Here is an 18,901-nt window from a genome sequence, read left to right as displayed (position 1 = left end):
TCAAAGGCAGACTAACTTGTGGTGTCACAACCTAGTTTTTATCATTTTGCAGGTTCCAATAGATATGGTAGTGAATGCTGCAATAGCTATAACAGCAAAGCATGGCAATTCTAGTAACACTGGCTTGAGTGTGTACCAATTTGGGTCATCTTTGGTAAATTCGATTTCATACAGTGATATGGTTAGGCATGGGTATGATCACTTCAAGTGCAATCCACTTTCTGACTCAAAAGGGAATGATATTAGCATCTCCAGAACGAAGTTTTCAACAACATCGATGATTTCTCATCCTTCATCTCAAATGAAATGGCAAAGAAAAATGGTTCGATGGAACCAAATGCCACTCATCTAGATCCCATCCTATATAACAGGCTCCAAATGCTTTGCAAGAAACAAGCAAGAGACTTTATTCAAATGGCCAAAGTCTATGAACCCTGCACATTTTTTAAAGCAAGTTAATTAAACAAACTCCTCGTAATCTAGATTCTCTAAAGAAGAAGATATGTCAAGTTTTTCTCAGGGTCAATTTTTGGCCGTTCGATTCAGGACGATGATGAAAACTGTTTCATTTCGGTTTTCTGACAATTATAAAAGAGGCAAAACCATGCTTTATGTTTTAAGAAAAGCATTATCCAAACATGTCAAAATCAATTATAAACAGAAACTAAATACCCTTACCTATACATGTAAAAATCAATTATTAAAATAAAATCATGCATGGTTATCTCATAATTTCCAACACTCCTATATACATAAACCAAAAATCATGGCTATCTCATAAGGGTTTTTTCAAAGAAAAAAAGTACCTTGATTTTGACGCTCAAAATTGTTTCTTTCTATCTGATTTTTCAAAATAAATCATACAATACCCCTTTAAGTTTTCCTGAAATCATGTCAATCTCTCGTTTATTTCAAAATAAATATAAATCTAGGTAATTTATATTTATTATCTCAAATTTATTTGCAGTGTAAAAAATAATATGATCTCTAATTTTTTTTTTTCCACGCATATGAAATCAATAATATTCGAGCACTACTCTTTTTCTCCACTACAAAGATAATCCCCGATTTTTCCTTTTTTTGGGGGAGGGGTTTGGAGAAGCTAATTAAGCAGCTATAAGTTAGCTAGGAGATTAAAATAGTCATTAAACTCAGAACAATGCGTGAAACTTATTAATCATCATCATCATCTTGTGCAACATATATATGTGTGTGTGTTGTGTGTGTGTGTGAGTATGCCAAATCAGAGCCAAATGGTAAATAGCTATTGCCACGTCCCAAATTCCTTCTGGGTCAGAAAATACTCCTTCAAGCTGCCCTTTCCCATGCGATAAAGTAAATGGATCCATCATTCTGAGTTGTTATAATTAGTGGCACAAAAGTAAAAAACCAGACACGATTAATGATCAATAGTATTTTGAATGTTTTGTATAAATTAAAATTTTGAGTTATACATATTAATTAATAACATAGAAGGTTACCTCTTTCCTTCTATCCATCCGGGAAAAGGTTCTTTATAAGTGCCTTTAATCACAGATGGACGAAGAATGACGGTTGGTATATCACCTTTCATTCCGGTGATCAGCATCTCACCCATCGCCTTTGTAAATGAGTAAGTGTTTGGCCATCCATGAATTTTGGCCCTACAGGAATTATAGTGTCCAAATTTTTTTTTTAAAATAATAATAATTAATTGGTCCACATGGGTATTTATAGTTTAAAGATTTTTAAATCAAAATCAGTACAAAATACTTCTCTGGTGCTAATTACAAGAGCTACTTAAGAGTTAGATTTTGATCCTAAATATATGACTTCTATCTATTTTATCTCTAGTATTTATCATTTTCTCCAAGACTAATTTACTTAACTTATAAACTGGTATGAATAAAGAAGAAATAGAGAAGAATCATACAAAGGAAGAGAGGATTGATAAGAGAGAGTCTTTCTCATTCCATTCAAGAGTACACAATACATTATACATGGCCTCTATTTATAGGCACAGCTTTACATCTTTGATAGAATCTACAGATCACATGATAATATGAGATAATTGTGGGATATAGAGATAATGGGAAATCTTAGAGATTATAGGAGATATAGGAGATAAAGGGAGATATATGGACATCCACAGATATTATTATATTCATAACACTCCCCCTTGAATGTCCAATATATATGAATGTGCCTCGTTAAAAAAAACTTCAACTAGGAAAAACCCTATGGGATAAAAACCTAGTGAAAGAAAAAGAGTACATCATTCATTGATACACTATGCAATGCTGCCTCATTAAAAACCTTGCTAGGAAAACCCAGTGGGACAAAACCATAGACAAGGAAAAAAAAGAGTACAGCGTGTATCAACTCCCCCTCTTGACAACATCAGTTGACATCTTGGAGCCTGCAAAGTCTAATATAATGAACAACCCTTCCAAATATTGTAATTAGATAAAAACGTCAAATATGAATTTCATAATCTTCTAAACATTATGAGGCGAATAGTCCTTTTATAGTTTACCCACATGTAGATCATGCTGTGATCTCTTAACATGAGAATCAAACAGAAATACTTTATCTACATAGCCAGTAAAATTAGTTGTGGGTACTTTCATATATCCACGGTATCCTTTAAATGAAAAATATTCTTAATTTCACTCCATCGTCTTTATATTAGTGACAAACTATATCATGCTAACTAGCAAATGATATATTGAGTTATGTGTGGCTAGATAGATACATATGTGCTCTAGTGACACTAAAGCATGGTACTTCTGGACCAAGTATTTGTTCATTACCTTCTAGAGGTCTAAATCGATCTTTAACCCATATCTAAAGATCTTGCAACTACCGAAACACATAATAGATGTTACTTATCCGCATAATGGATGTGATTTATCCATATGTATTCTTCTTAAAGCTTTTATTTCAAACTTTTTCTTTAAGTAATTTGCAGTTTTTCAAAACTCATCAGGCGTTGTGATACTATCATTATAAATAGTATCGATAACAGACTCATTTTGAATCTTTTCATAAACAGACAAGTTGGAATAAGTTTACAACATTCCTTCAGTTGATATTAACCACATGTGTCTCATATAGAGACTTACTTCAATGATGTTCTTGAGAACATAATTGTATACTTCTAGAAACTTAAATCCTTCAAGAATTTTCATACATTATGATCCATATCTATTCATGTATTGGATCGTTTATATTTATACAAGAATTTGAATCCTTCTAGGATTCACATATAATTTCACTACATAGTGTGTCACTGTATTTCTAGACGCATATGAGATTTTATCAAACTGCCAGATTGATAATATACATAAAAAATTTAATTCACCACAAGATTCTCTTTCTCTTTTCTTGTACGAATACCCCTTACACTTCAGGTGTTTGGGTTAGAGATACACAAATCTCCTGTTATAATGTTGCGTCTTTTCTTTTCTGTTGGCCAATCATTTTTCTATCTATATCTCATGACAGATTTATATATAAGATCCTCACTTGATCATGTGATATCATCAATCAAATTATTGTCGACAATTTTATTCCTTTGTCGGTCCCGTTTTCTTTTATGACATAATATATCGAGATCTCTTTATTGCTTTCAGACACTTAAACCTCTTTAGGGGTCAAAGAGTTATGTCTTAATCTCTTTTGCAATTCATGCCTCCTTAGTATGATCATCATTATCATTTGCTCCTTTTTCTTTTCTTTTGGAACTGATCATAACATCATGCTTTTAGCATGTCTTCAAGAATAGGAGCATTTTTAGCCGGAATATAAGAATTAAAAATTCTCATTTAGGTCAGTAATTGCATCTGGCAGACATTAGTAATGTTTTACAAATGCAATACTTCATGAACTTCTAGTTCATACTACTATATTTGAGGATCTACATTTGATAATGAAAGTATATTCTATGTGTTCTCTTTTCCAGCTATACATTTTCTCCCCCTCATATTGGGAATATGCAATGTAGGTCTCCCAAATCCATAAATCTCTTTTAGAAACATTATTTTGTTTCATTTAGAGACAAACAAGAATAAGGAGGTTCTTATCCAACATTGATCCCAACTTACTTTTAATATCCACCTATGTCTATTATTACGATGGAATAATAAATATTGCATATTCTAAGATGAAAAATGTCTGACCCCTGACCAAAAGCCAAATATAATGGGAGAATTCACAATACATTGTTGGCTTGATGCATTTATGTGCAAAAATATATAAAATCAATCATTCCAACACTCAAGTAGGAATTCTGTTCTCATAAACTCTGATCTAGCTTCTTATGGAGGCTTTTACTAAGCATATAATTATCGGCAACGTGAGGAACAATCACTAGCAATCTCAACAAGAATCGTATTGATTTCATAATCAAGAACTTATATACTTAATGTAATTATCTGAACATATTTGCAAACTTCAGGTTGCAAGTTGATTATAAACACCTGTGACCATTTTATAGATGCATCTTTCACTTATAGAGTATTACTTTGGTCTACATGGTGTCTAAATGGGCCCATATATAAATCTGATACATTATAAATCTGTACGGATCCGATTTTGAGCATAGCTAGTGATGTTCTCTATGAGAACAAACAACACATAAAAATTCTTGAATCACATATCATTTTAAAGAATCTTCTAGTTCTTTAATAAATGACAATGCATATTTTTTATGATATTTTGCATCATTATGATCCGGGATAATCTAACCGGTCATGCCAAACTATGAATGCATAAACTTCTGGTTTATTGTAAAATTATTCTCAATTATTGGTAAACTTCTTGTTACCATGTTATATTATTTATTTATTTTCCTTAATATTCAATAAGGAATATGTTATCAATTATAGATTTTATCTTCAGGATAATAAATAATGATATAACTCTTCTAGAGCATTAGTTTTTATCTTATACCCAAATGATAGAAACCTGTGCACTCATGGAAGGTTGAGCGCTATTGGCTCTTCTGGAGCTTTTTTCAAAAGGAACATGAGATATAAGGAATGAAATTAATATTAATAATAACAAATTCCATCTAACATGATTCACACTTGTTTTTCAACAATTTCAACAATCTCCCCCTTAAGTGTGAGTCATATAAATATATATTTCTTATTTCCGTATTTCAAATACAATGAATAATATATAGTAAGCTAATAACATATCTTTAACTTGAAAATCCAAATGCTTCCTGATTCATATATAATAATAGATTTAAATCTAATTGAGCTATCACGTTAAAACCCTTTAATAAGCAAATATTCTAATATAAATGTTTGTGGGTCATAATTTTTCATTATCAATTTCTTTTCTGCCCACAAAAATAATTGGGGGAACTAAATTAGTTATTCAAGAACTATATCAATTTTGTTACTAGTTCTTCATGAACTATATCAACATTTTGCTATTAGTTCTTCTGGAACTATATCAATCTTTTGTTATTAGTCTTTCTGGAACTATATCAATTTTTTGATTACATATAGTTCTTAAAAAAAAATGCTATATATAGTTCTTCAGGAACTAAAATATATTATTATTTCACTATATGATATACTTCACTTTTTGTTATACCCCCTTTTTTTAAAAAAAAAATGAAGCATATTTTTTTGAACAAAATTTATATATTTTCTCGATATTTCGTTATTCAAAAACTTTATTTCCTTGTATATATTATGTAATGCTTCAAAACTTATTCATAAATTTATAAATTCAACAAAAAAAAATCTATAAGGACTAAAAATCAAACTATATAGTTAGGAAGATTTGAATCATAAGCCTTCAGGGCTATTTATAAGCTATTAGTCTTCAAAACTCTATATAATGAATATTTATTTTAAAAATCATTTGTGTCCCTTAATATTTGAACCATAAGCCTTCAGGGCTTTAAAAATATCATAAGTTATTATTTTCATATTATTCAATAATATGAGTGTAATGGCTACTGGCCATTTAGTAATAGGAAATTATAATATTAATAAATATCAAAATGAATGCCAAGAATATATGAGAATAAAATAAGAATAAAAATTAAATTTTAAATTAATTAAATGTAACATAAAATAAAGAGAAAAGGCAAACTCTTTTACCAACACATTCTTCACTATATAGTTATTAGTTTTCTGGGCTACATTATTTATAATTCTAATTGTCATAATTTTTTTTTTATAAACAAACCATGTAATGATCCTTCTCATAATTAAAACTATATGGCTTCAGGCCATTTAAAAAAAATTTGATGTTATATGGCTTCAGGCCAATTAATAAAATAACAAAATTAAATATTTATGACTTCTAGTCATAAGATAGAAAATCAAAATTATATGAATGCGAACCATTTAATAAGATAAAAGAAAATTTAAATATATATATAAATGGCTTCTGGCTATAAAATAGAAAATTCAACATGATATATATAAATAAAGAAAAATTATATATATATGGCTTATGGCCATAAAATAGAAAATACAAATTATATTGCTTCTAACCTTTTAATGAAATAAAAAAAAATTCAAATATCTATGGCTTTTGGCCGTAAGATAGAAAATCAAATTTATATGGCAACTAGCCATTTAATAAGATAAAACAAAATTATATATATATGGCTTCTGGCCATAAAATAGAAAATTCAAATTACATGGCTTCTAGCCACTTAATAAGATAACAGTAATCAAATATATATGACTTCTAGCCATAAGATAGAAAATTTATACGTAAATACTTCTAGTTATTTAATAAGATAAAATTTCAAATACATATGACTTCAAGTCATTTAAAAAAAAATAGAGAATTAACCCCATATATATATATATATATATATGGCTTCTAGCCATAAGATAAAAACTCAAAGTTGTATAGCTTCTGGCTATAATATAGAAAATCAAAATCATATGGCTTTTAGCCATTTAATTTGAAAAGAATAAAAAATCTGAGTTATATGGCTTTTGGCCATTTAGTTACAATGAGATGAAAACTTAAAATTATATGGCTTCTAGCCATTTAACTTTAGATGGTAAATCTTTATGGATACTGCTAGTATCTATTGGAACTTCGGGTTCCATCGAAATAGTGACGTCAAGTCAATAAGAAATATAAGGGGAAAAAAATCCCCAATCATAGCCATGGAACCCGATGTTTAAAACAATGGTAGATAATCCTTTTAATTCCATATAATGGCTTAGATTATCCTAGATAAATTGAATAGGAATACGAATACTCTGAAACACCATATACATGATGCTTGAGGTATTTTTATTTGAACAGAGCAAATGATACTCTAGAAAAATAATAAAGATGATGCTCTAAAATTATGATGGGGTAGAAAAGTATATCATACGCACCTTGGTTAGAGCTTCGTGCTGATAACGTGTTATGAATAAAGAAGAATAGAGAAGAATCATACAAAGGAAGAGAGAATTGATAAGAGAGAGTCTTTCTCATTCCATTCAAGAGTACACAATATATTATACATGGCCTCTATTTATAAGCACAGCTTTACATCTTTGATAGAATCTACAGATCACATGATAATATGAGATAATTGTAGGATATAGAGATAATGGGAGATCTTAGAGATAATAGGAGATATAGGAGATAAAGGGAGATATATGGACATCCACAGATATTATTATATTCATAACATAAACTGATATATAATCTAATATTATACAAGAATATTTTAGAGAGATCAAGTCATATTTATTAGAACTAGTTTATGGTTAATACAATATTTGGTCCTTATAATTTACCCTCATTTTGGTTTTTATTCCTATAATTCCAAACCATAGGTTTTGATCCTCAAGAGGCAAAATAGTCCAACTCCTTGTTAAAATATTGGGATTAACACGTCTTAGACAGAAAGAAATTTAAAAAAGTCAAAACTTATGGTTTGTAACCACAAAGACCGAGATCAAAATGAGAACAAATGATGAGGACCAAACACTGCATTGACCCATTAGTTTATATAGCTTCATAATCTACCCAAGTTAGTTAAACATCTCTTATATTAAAAACTCGAGGAATATAACATTTGTGGCAATATTTAGTCATCATCAATAATTAATTAATTTAGCACATTTATCAAATCGTATTTAGTCCGTGATGAAACAAGAAAACCAATACAAAAAGAGTTAGCTTCTTCAGCTTACTATACCTCTGAACACCAAGTACTTTCATCTGTTGATGCGCTGCTTCTTTGTCATTGACAGATTCCTTTAGATTTGCAGCCAACTTCATTTCATCATTGATATCAAGTCTGGGATGTGATGCTTTCTTTCCTGGGATACTTATCTCTTCCATAGATAACGAGGGCTCCTCTATTACTCCTTCACTTTCACCATTGACATAAGCTGCATAATTTTATACATATACATAAACACACACACACACACACATTCAATGTTATCATTTTTGAAAGTTCAATTTAGGGTTAGGCTATTATAGTGTGCTTAATATATATGTACGCACCAGTTGATACGTGAAGGGAAAGGTAGATCTTTTTGCAGGTCTTGACAAAACTTAGCAGATTAGATGGCCCTTTTGCATTGACACTGGGAGCAACATCGTACCTGACACAGAATTTCCCACAAAAATCACACTAGTTAATGAGTATGATTCTAGGAGAAGGAAATTTAATTTGGGACATAATCATTCATGTTTAGGTCCCAAAACAAGTTGCAATAACGGGAAATTCAATTTGACCTTTAGTAATCCCGGTTGGTTTTTTGGACAGCCCAAATCAATGATGAAAAAGCAATAATACTATTAGGACTTTATCAATTTGACCTTTCATCAAAATTGGTATTGGCTGCTGAATTCACAATGGCGTGGACTTTGTCTGCAATTTCATTGGCTGTGAGAGCATCCATCCGAAGATCAGATTCACAAACATCCCTAGGCATTGCTGCCAGCTTGTTCTATTAGAACAAACCATATGAACAAAATATTTATCTAAATAATCATATGGAATTCGACATTATCAGAGTAACAGCAGAAGACTTATATAAATACCTCTCATCGTGCTAGATGATTCAAAGAAGCAATCCACAATACTCATGATCTAGATCTGGATTAGAACAACTGAAAATATAGAAACTTGTTAGTAGAAAGAATGTTAGGATTCTTCTAACTGGAAGGTGGGCACAATGATGGAACTGATAAGAGCCGCCACCAGTTAGGGAACTCTCAAAAATAGTGAATTAGGTTTTTTCTCTATTCACTCACTCAGTCTACCGTCAAAAACTTAACCCACCATTAAGGTCAATAAATGACTAAAAAAGGGTTGAGTCTAAAACCCTACATGGACTGGGCCTAACTGACTAACGGGCCACACTCAGGATATTTTAATTAAAACAAAAATAATATAATATAATATAAATTATATAATTAAAATATCTTATATTCTCTCACTTGGCCCATACATTATATGTCAGTTGACATGTCAAGGTTAATTAAGACAATACTACTAGAATTATGGTGATAAGTCCCCTTAACTCGAGTGTTACTTTCCATGTATTACAAGTAGCATCCTTACTTAATGGGTTATAACTTTATGAATAAACCTTAAATGTTTATTCGGTTCCAACTTGGATGTTTGTTAATCTCACATAATTCAGGTACCAAACTTGAGACAACAAGCCACAATTTGAATTTCATCACTTCATAATACCTCATTTAGATCACTAAATGTGATCCATTTCTGATAAGATATTGGTCCTTTGACCCTTTTAATAGCATGCTCTTTACTCAAAGCATTTACGCTTTTTGTGTTTTATGACCAATTAAATCCATGGTCATATAATAAACACCCTTGATGGATTTGAAATTAATTCAATAATTTAAAATCCTATGATGAAAGTCATTAATCAACAATCTTACAACTTGCCTCTATGAATGATTACAAGAGACATTTCATGATGGAAGGAAACAATCAGTGATTGTTTAGCAATCTTGCACTCCTTCATGATGCAACTTGTTCATCAAGCACAAATGTGTATCACAATGTTAACAATTTGTTGCTAACTCATCCAGCTAAATTGAACAATCTCAATCATTCAAGAAAATGACTCATATATGTGAAGCATGATACTTAATGTACTTCACCATTTGCGGCTTTTCAGTTGTCATTCAAGCATTAATTTGCTTGTGAATCCTCCTAATATTCATTGCAATGATGTGGCTCATTTTGTACACATTCAAACAAGGCAATACCTTAGAAATTAATTTAGAAGGAATACTCATCATCTCCTTTACATGATGATCACATTGGAGACATATGGACAATCTAATCATATCCTCTATCAGGTGTGTTACACATGACAAATGTCATTTATTTATGGATGTTCAAGTGCTTGTGATTATAGGTTATTTATGATAATCTCAAGTACCTTGAGAATAATCCATTTATGTATTCTAAAAGAATACCGCACCTTAACCAATAATATCACAACTTTTAAACAATGACCATCCTGTCATTTGTAACACCTTGAGTCATTAAATATGAGCAATATATGGATCATCTACATGCAACTTATAGATGATGCAACTCCTACTAATCAAATGATACAAACAAAACCATAATATTCTCAACTTGATCATGCATGTGATTATACCATGATATATTAATTATCACTATTGTGAGAGTTGCTTGTGGACTAAATTCTCCTTGTATAAGCTATTTGACCTCTTTCACCAATTCATATATCTCTCTTTATGTCAAAGATTGGAAAGATTCTAACAATATTCCAAATCAATATAGACATTAGTACCATGAAAATGTGGTGGGAACTATTCATTAATATAAGAGGTAATATCTCACTATAATGAGTTCCTTTTCTCTATAGAGAATCTTCGGCAAACAATATTCTTTTGTAGTACTTAATGTTGCATACTAGCAACTATACAAATATTCAAATCTTATTATTTGCTTTGAAATCTCACATATCTATCATGAAGCAATGCCTTCACTAGGAATTTATTTCATTTCTTGAAATATGAAATTGAGGTCATACTCAATATTTATATTTATGTTCTAACTAAATACTTTTTTGTACATCATGTAGTCACTGCGAATTGCCAAATTTTAATCACTATTGATCTTAACTCAATCTGTTAATGAGATTGAAGTTGCAGAAAAAGAGTATCACCCATCAATTTTGAGATATGTCTTATTTATTTTCAGATACTCCTTGTATAATTGACAGAATTCTTAATAGTGATACTCCTAATTTCAAGCATGATCAATTGTGAATCTAAGAACTTCATGATGTTTCTACATTCACCTTAACAAGGTGAGTGCCATGCAAAACCAATGTTCTACCATAATTAGAGGTTATTCTTTATATGTGATCACCCCTGATTAGTTTGATCACTTCCACTAATCATGGCAATAATAATAAATTTAGCGTTCCTCAAAATACTACACTAAAATATGATGGACAAAATACTTGAATGCATTTTCATCAAAATATGCAATATAAGTCTCAAGAAATATTTTCCTTCTACACTCTTCCCTTTATAAGACAATTTTGTATAAGTGTATATAATAAGTTAAGCTTCCAACCCTTTAGATTTTCAAAATAATTTAAATACAAATTAAGTTGGAATCTCATTTTAAATATACATAATTGTCTTGAATGTGTATCCCAAGAGGAAAATCAAATTGTAAACTTTATTGCTTAATATGTCTATTAATGCTATGTTTCTTCTCTCAACAACATTATCTAGTGATTTCTTGTATGAAGAAACTTAACATACATATGGACTAGGTAACTAGGTTATTGTCCATCAATGATGTACTCATCATCTATCTCCCTTGTTGATCTCACTACATTAACATATTTGTTAGATTAACCACCCACTTTTGCCTTATACATATCAAATGATATTGCACAATCATAAGGCAAATAGTGACTAGGCATTGTGAGAGGACAAGGGAAATATATAATTCCATTTACTAGAACATAAACTTGAAATATATAACGGTACATGTAATCTCTTACTAATCATAATCCTTCAAGTTCTCTTAAAGTGGTGCAATGGTTTACATATTTCTTAATGTAAATCATACATGGTTTGAATCAATAAGGTTAAGAGATCATTAAATCTCATTATTAATAAACTTTTTAACCCTTTTATGAATATCTTTGAAAATACCGTGCACCACATAACTTGAAGAAATCCTTCTCATGATTAGTTTAAACAAAACGAGATTTTAAATGTACTAATGATAAGAATCTATTCATCATTATCTCCAATCAGACCTTTTATTATTAGCATATAACTCTTATATATGCATATCATTTTATGGTCTTGAAGTTGGTAACCTAATGACCCTAATTTAAAATCTCATTCTTATCCAAATTTGAGCCAAACATTTGATATATCTTTTTAATAAATACTTAATCTCGTATGTATTTATAAAAACATATAATAGCTCATACTAATGAGATAGTAAATTGAGAATCTCTTTTACCAACAATAATGGAGATCATTTATGCCAATACATTTTATGGAGAATCACTTTATAGTCCGCATACAATGCAATGACTTTTCATGAGAATTTCTCAAATTCATCCTTCAGCCCATGAAGAATTCTTGACTTTGTTCCATTCATTATGTACCCATAACCAGCTCTTAATTGAGATCATTGTATTAAGACAATTTTGTCTCATAATACTATCTCATTTTGCATGCTAGTATTAATAGGCACTAGAACTTTCTTAATGTCAAGTTCAATTTAATTGAAGAAGCCACATTTATCTTCTTCTAGGCTCAATAACTGTCCCCAACTAAAAAGATAACAATAATACTGCAAAACAAAGAATTAACTTTCAATCATGCTTATGACAACACTTTATGAGGCAATCAACCATTACATTTGAGCATATGTTTACCGATGTAAATCATACAATCATAAATTTTGTATCACTAAAGTCTACCTGTGGGCAAATTAAAGACGTCAACATAGCACAACTTTATGTTCTCTGATTGGTGAAACTAGAACACATTTAGATTCCTAATACCTGTGGGCTACTTAGAAATCATAAGGCTGTTTCTATCCCATCCTTATTAAATATATAATTATAATTATCTACCTATGGGCAAAGATTAACCATAACTACATATTTAATTACAGGTGATACCTTTAAATCTTTATGTGATGATTTGTCTATTAAGAAAAATACATGTACATGTAAGGATGCTGTGGCTACTCCTAAACTCTACATTCGCATCACAAAGACATCAAATCATTTTGTATATTAATTGTACATTTAACCAAAATTAATATTTTAAATCCACATGTGATTAAATATGCATACTACTCCTTAAACAAATATATATGCTAATCACTAATATCATATGTGTACAATTAAATTCCATACACACACACAATATCAATGAGAATTTCAACTAAATAATTTAATCAACTAAACCATTTATGTGATCAAATTATAATTACTCATTGATTATAGTTGATATTTTAAAATCCGTATGTGATTATTTATCCATGCACTATATAAGAGGATGCTGTGGCTACTACTCATCAACTTTGCCTACTACTCATCAACTTTGCATGCTAATCACAATGATCAACTATGTGCATTTAAATCTCATATATGTACAACATAATGGAGAACTTAACCAATTAATTTAATCAACATAAGTGACTAAATAACTAAAATTAAATTTTCCCACTATTTTATGCACCCAAAAATTATTTAATAAATCAAATTCAGCACATTTCAACTCAAATATAATTTTGCAAAATTCAAACCAATATATAATTGCCTAAAACAAAAATATTTAAATAATTAAATGACAGACAAAAAGAATTTTACAAATTTTTCACAATATGTTAAAATAACCATATTGATTTTTCTTTTATTTAAATAATTTAAATGGCACATAAAATAGATTATGCATAAACCAAATGGCTAAATAAATAAAGGCCAATTTAAATGACACTTTATTCAGCCCAAAAAAAAAAGTTTCCTGGAAATAAGACAAAATTGGTCAATATTGCAAAAAATACAAGCGGAGCCCAAATCCCAAAATCCAGAAACAAAGTAAATATTTGGGCCCAAAAAGAATTACCTTTTTCTTCTTCTTTTTTTACTACTAATGCATATGTGTCATCCTATTAGAGGCAATTCTATTCGAGTGACTATCAGGCACTAAATGTAAGTGTTTCTTTTAATGAGGATTCAAATCTTAGTTCACCACATTGTGAAGGACTCAACAAGAATTCCTAATAACAAATTAGAAAACTCAAACAATCTTTCTCCAGCCCAAATAATCTCGGAAAATCAAACAAAGCAACCCAAAGATCAATAATCCAATAAAGGGCCTAAATTGATTTCTTTTAGACATATAAACTTGGCCTCGATAAGTTTCCGAAAATAAACCGAAAGAGTGACAAAATTATGAACCAAAAACAAATTAAAATAGCAGAGACCCATGTTCCAATTTTCCTGAAATTAAAACAAATTTTCCACAGCCGAATAATAGTTTTTGAAATCAAAAGAATTGGCCCAAACAAGCAACGGCCTCGGCCTAACAGAATCCAAGAGGGTTAATATATTTATATATATATAAATAAATTTTATTCCCTCTTTTTTTTAATTTCAAATGGCCCAGAAACGCAAGAAGCCGAAACAGTAGGGAGGCCCAACGCAGAAATTCTAGATATAAAAATAAATTGAATAAAATAAATAGAGCCGGGAATCAGGGCCGGCCCGGCCCTCCAGGGTTGGTCCTTCAGGGCTGGCGGGCTTAAAAGGGCCGGCCCTCCAGGGCTGAAATTTTAAAAATACCCCAATTTACTAGGCCCGGCCCTTAAACTACAGGGTCAGGGCCAGCCCGCGGGCTTTTGGCCCGTTTAAGAAAAAATACTATTTTTTTTATATTTATCAAATTATTTTATAAAAATATAAAAAAAACCAATGAAATTATTAATAAAAGACATAAATATAAATAAAATTAAGTCACAAATATAAAATATATTCATATATAAATATTCATCAACATCTAAGAACATCTAAAACATTCATTAACAAGATAACAACATCTAAAAGTTTTATCTAAAACATTCATTAATAAATAAACACTATCATTAATCTTTTGAAACTTCATCATCACTATAATTAATTACTTTTCTTCATAAGTATGCTTTTCTTTCGTAACAAAAATATCAAGTTTTTCTTCTTTATAAGAATTTTATTTTTGAATTTTACAATCTAACTATTATTTTACTTTAATGTGAGAAACATTGTTGTTGAAATTCATGAATTTCTAATTCAAATTATAGAATCACAAGTTATATAAGTATAAAAATATTCTATTATTAAATATATATATAGTTTAAAAATATCAACGCATATAATATAAATCAAATCATTATTAAAGTCCAAATTAACCTATTTTTGAAAATTTTAATTGGATAAATTACTGTCTAAAACTAAATTTAATTTTAAAATGATAATAATAACTAAATATTTGAAATATTATTAACAATGTACAAAATTAATAACATTAATATTATATAAAAAAATTTAAAAAATAAAAAAATTATAAAAGGGCTTAAAAGGGCCGGTCTTTTTAAGCCCTCGGCCCTCCAGGGCTTATTTCTCATTTTAAGAGAAAAATATCAAGCCCGGCCCTCATAATTTCAGGGCCTAAACGGGCCGGCCCGATGGGCTAGGCCCGTTTTCCCGGCTCTAAAAATAAACACCAAGCCTAATTTAATAAGGCCCAGGTCATGCGCAGCCCAATTCCCTAATTAACTGAAACGTAGCGTTTCACTTTGGCACAAACGACATCGTTCTGTGTGCTGAGGAAAGGCTTTGTCCAGAATGCAAAACAGTGCGTTTTGCTCATCTTCCCCAGCTTGCCGGACCCCTACCCGATCGGTGACCCAAAAAGGCTGGCTACAGACCCACCGCTACCTGAAGCCTCAGATGGTGGTTTCCAGTAATTTCGAGTTCTCTCTCCGGAAGTTTATACGGCGTAAAGATCGAAAGTTAAAGGCAAGCAACTTATTGACAATGATATCATCAAAACCAAGACCGAAAAACCAAATTCGAAAAACTGAAGATAGCGGTGCACAAATTTTGATGGAAAATTGTTTATTTCGTAACCCATGACGTCACAGCAATAATGTGATCGAAGATAACCTCTTGTGTATATGAAGGTATGAGATGGATATTCCTTATATCGGCTCAACTATCCAATCGTTTGTTTTAAAAACCAAATAATGTATGGACAATTAATGAACAGAGTAAACCTAAGAAAATCATACATATAATCATACGTATATTCAAATCCGAAAACAAAAGAAAAGGATCAAGATCAAATATGGTCTTCCTTTGAATTATTTCTCAAATTAATTTTCAAAAGAAAATTAAGATACATCCATAATATATCATAAACAAAAATAGCAGGCAGAAAGAGATTTAAGTAACCAGGCTTTGATACCACATGTTAGAACAAACCATATGAACAAAATATTTATCTAAAGAATCATATAGAATTCTACATTATCAAAGTAACAGCGGAAGATTTATATAAATACCTCTCGTCATGCTAGATATTCAAAGAAGCAATCCACAGTACTCATGATCTAGATCTGAATTAGAACAACAGAAAACATAGAAACTTATTAGTAGAAAGAATACTAGGATTCTTCTAACTGAAAGGTGGGCACAGTGATGGAACTAATAAAAGCCGCCATCAGTCAGGGAACCTCGAAAGTAGTAAATTAGGTTTTCTCTCTATTTACTCACTCAGTCTACTATAAAAAACTTAACCTACAATCAAGATCAAGAAATAACTAAAAAAGGGTTGAGTCTAAAACCCTACATAGACTGGGCCTAACAGACTAATGGGCTACACTCAGGATATTTTAATTAAAATAAAAATAATATAATATAATATAATATAAATTATATAATTAAAATATCTTGTATGTTCATCATGAGGGCCTCGTAATTTTCGCCATATAATTCTTTAAGGCTCTTGAACAGTGCACAGTCTATGATCTATATAATATATCAAACCAAAATCCATCATCAATTTTTATTTACTATAGCTATTATTAAGACAATTTTTTGTGTACTGAAAAATATAAGATCAATATGTTCAAACAAAATCACTTATCACAAATTCATTCATTATTTAGATTAACATGGTTTTCCTCGTATCCTAAGTCCTTTTTAACCGATTCATGAATCTTAAAAAATTAAAAATGTTACGATTTTATCATTAATCTTCTCCTAAAATTTCAGTCGTTTTCAACTCTACCCTTGTTAACTACATTAACGACGGAGTTCTTAAAGTACATTATGTAGTTCGAGCTAAATGAGATAAGGATAGAGTTGAACAACAAATAGTTAACTTTACAAGAGGAGCTACAGTTTGAACCAAATTCCTAATAGATTATGTATATTAACTTTATCTAATGTACGTATTTTTTAACTAATTAATAATTAATGAAACTAATTGAATTAGAAGAACCCAAATTTATTTCCAATAATGAATGAGAAGATTGGTAATAAATTAATCATCACCTCCGTTTTCAAGCTATTTAACGCCGCTTCCTTATCCTTTGCTCTGATGACCAAGACGAAAATTTGTCCTGCATTAGATGGTATCCTTAACATCTTCTCAATAAAAACTGCAAAATTGGAGATAAAATACAGAACATATACTACACACAGGGAGATTAAGATATTTTACGGGATTATGTTAAATAACTTCACTCACATAAAGTAAACTAAAGAAAAAGCTTTTGTAAATGAACCAAAAATCAAATATTGATTCTAATTTAAGACAAAAAAGGGATAATTAAATAATTTAACCATATAATAACCAGAGGATAGCTAGTGTGATAAACATATCAATATATATAGTAAAATTTAAATCAAACTGCATTCCTTATAAGATATGATACATGAACAATAAAACTCATTTTTCGAACTCCACGCATTAGAGAGAAATGAGTATATATTTATAGCAAGTCATACTATTCATAAAACATATGCCCCTAGTCTTCATTATAAAAAATTTCTAATAACTAACCTCATAAAAAACCAATAAAATATAATTTAGACATTAACTTGGTCTGAAAATGACATAAAATTCCAGATTTACCCAATACCATTAATTACATATAAAAAACCATAGAATGTGCATTTATAATGAGAATTTAAATAGGAGCAACCTTTAAAAAAAAGCAATGCATACCACATTTAGCAACTATTCTCTCTGATCGTAAAGATAAGAACCAGTTCAATTTGTAGTGTAATTTATACTATAAATGGGTCTTATATTTAGGACCAAAAAATTGTCTTATAATAAAGATCATTTATTCCTTCTAAAAATTGTCTTACATAAGAAGAATAACTTCTGTATAACAAGGAAAGAAACCTCTTTGGTTTACAATATTACAGAAAGGGCGTTCACCTTTCCCTACAAAGCCAGTGGCACCAGTAACAAGACAGTTCTTTGCCCCAAGAAAGTTGGCAATACCAATTCCATGGCCATATTTGCTTTCTGCATTATTCTGACAGTAAACAACTGTGTTAAGCTATTTAGATTTGGTGAAACGATCAGTAGAGAAATGGAAATATTTGAGGTGGCCGCGATTCTTAAGGTAGATAGATTTGGGGCATCCGTACTTGTTTGTTCGAGAAATAATAAGACGACCATAATAACACCGGCAGGATGATAAGGAGGAGCTAATGTTGAGGCAAGAAATCATTATTGTTGCTTTGAAATATCGTCAAGGGATCCTTTGAAAAGCTATCAATAAGGACTACACCTTAAACATAGAATGCGTAAAGTCCTATTCAAGAGAAATTAAAGTTTGGTGAAAGGACTCGGTATGACA

The sequence above is a fragment of the Neltuma alba genome, unplaced genomic scaffold (assembly GCF_004799145.2).
Source record: "Neltuma alba isolate B1F8T4 unplaced genomic scaffold, ASM479914v2 tig00012824_pilon, whole genome shotgun sequence".
Classification (NCBI taxonomy): Eukaryota; Viridiplantae; Streptophyta; class Magnoliopsida; order Fabales; family Fabaceae; genus Neltuma; species Neltuma alba.
Note: the sequence above shows the minus strand (reverse complement) of the source record.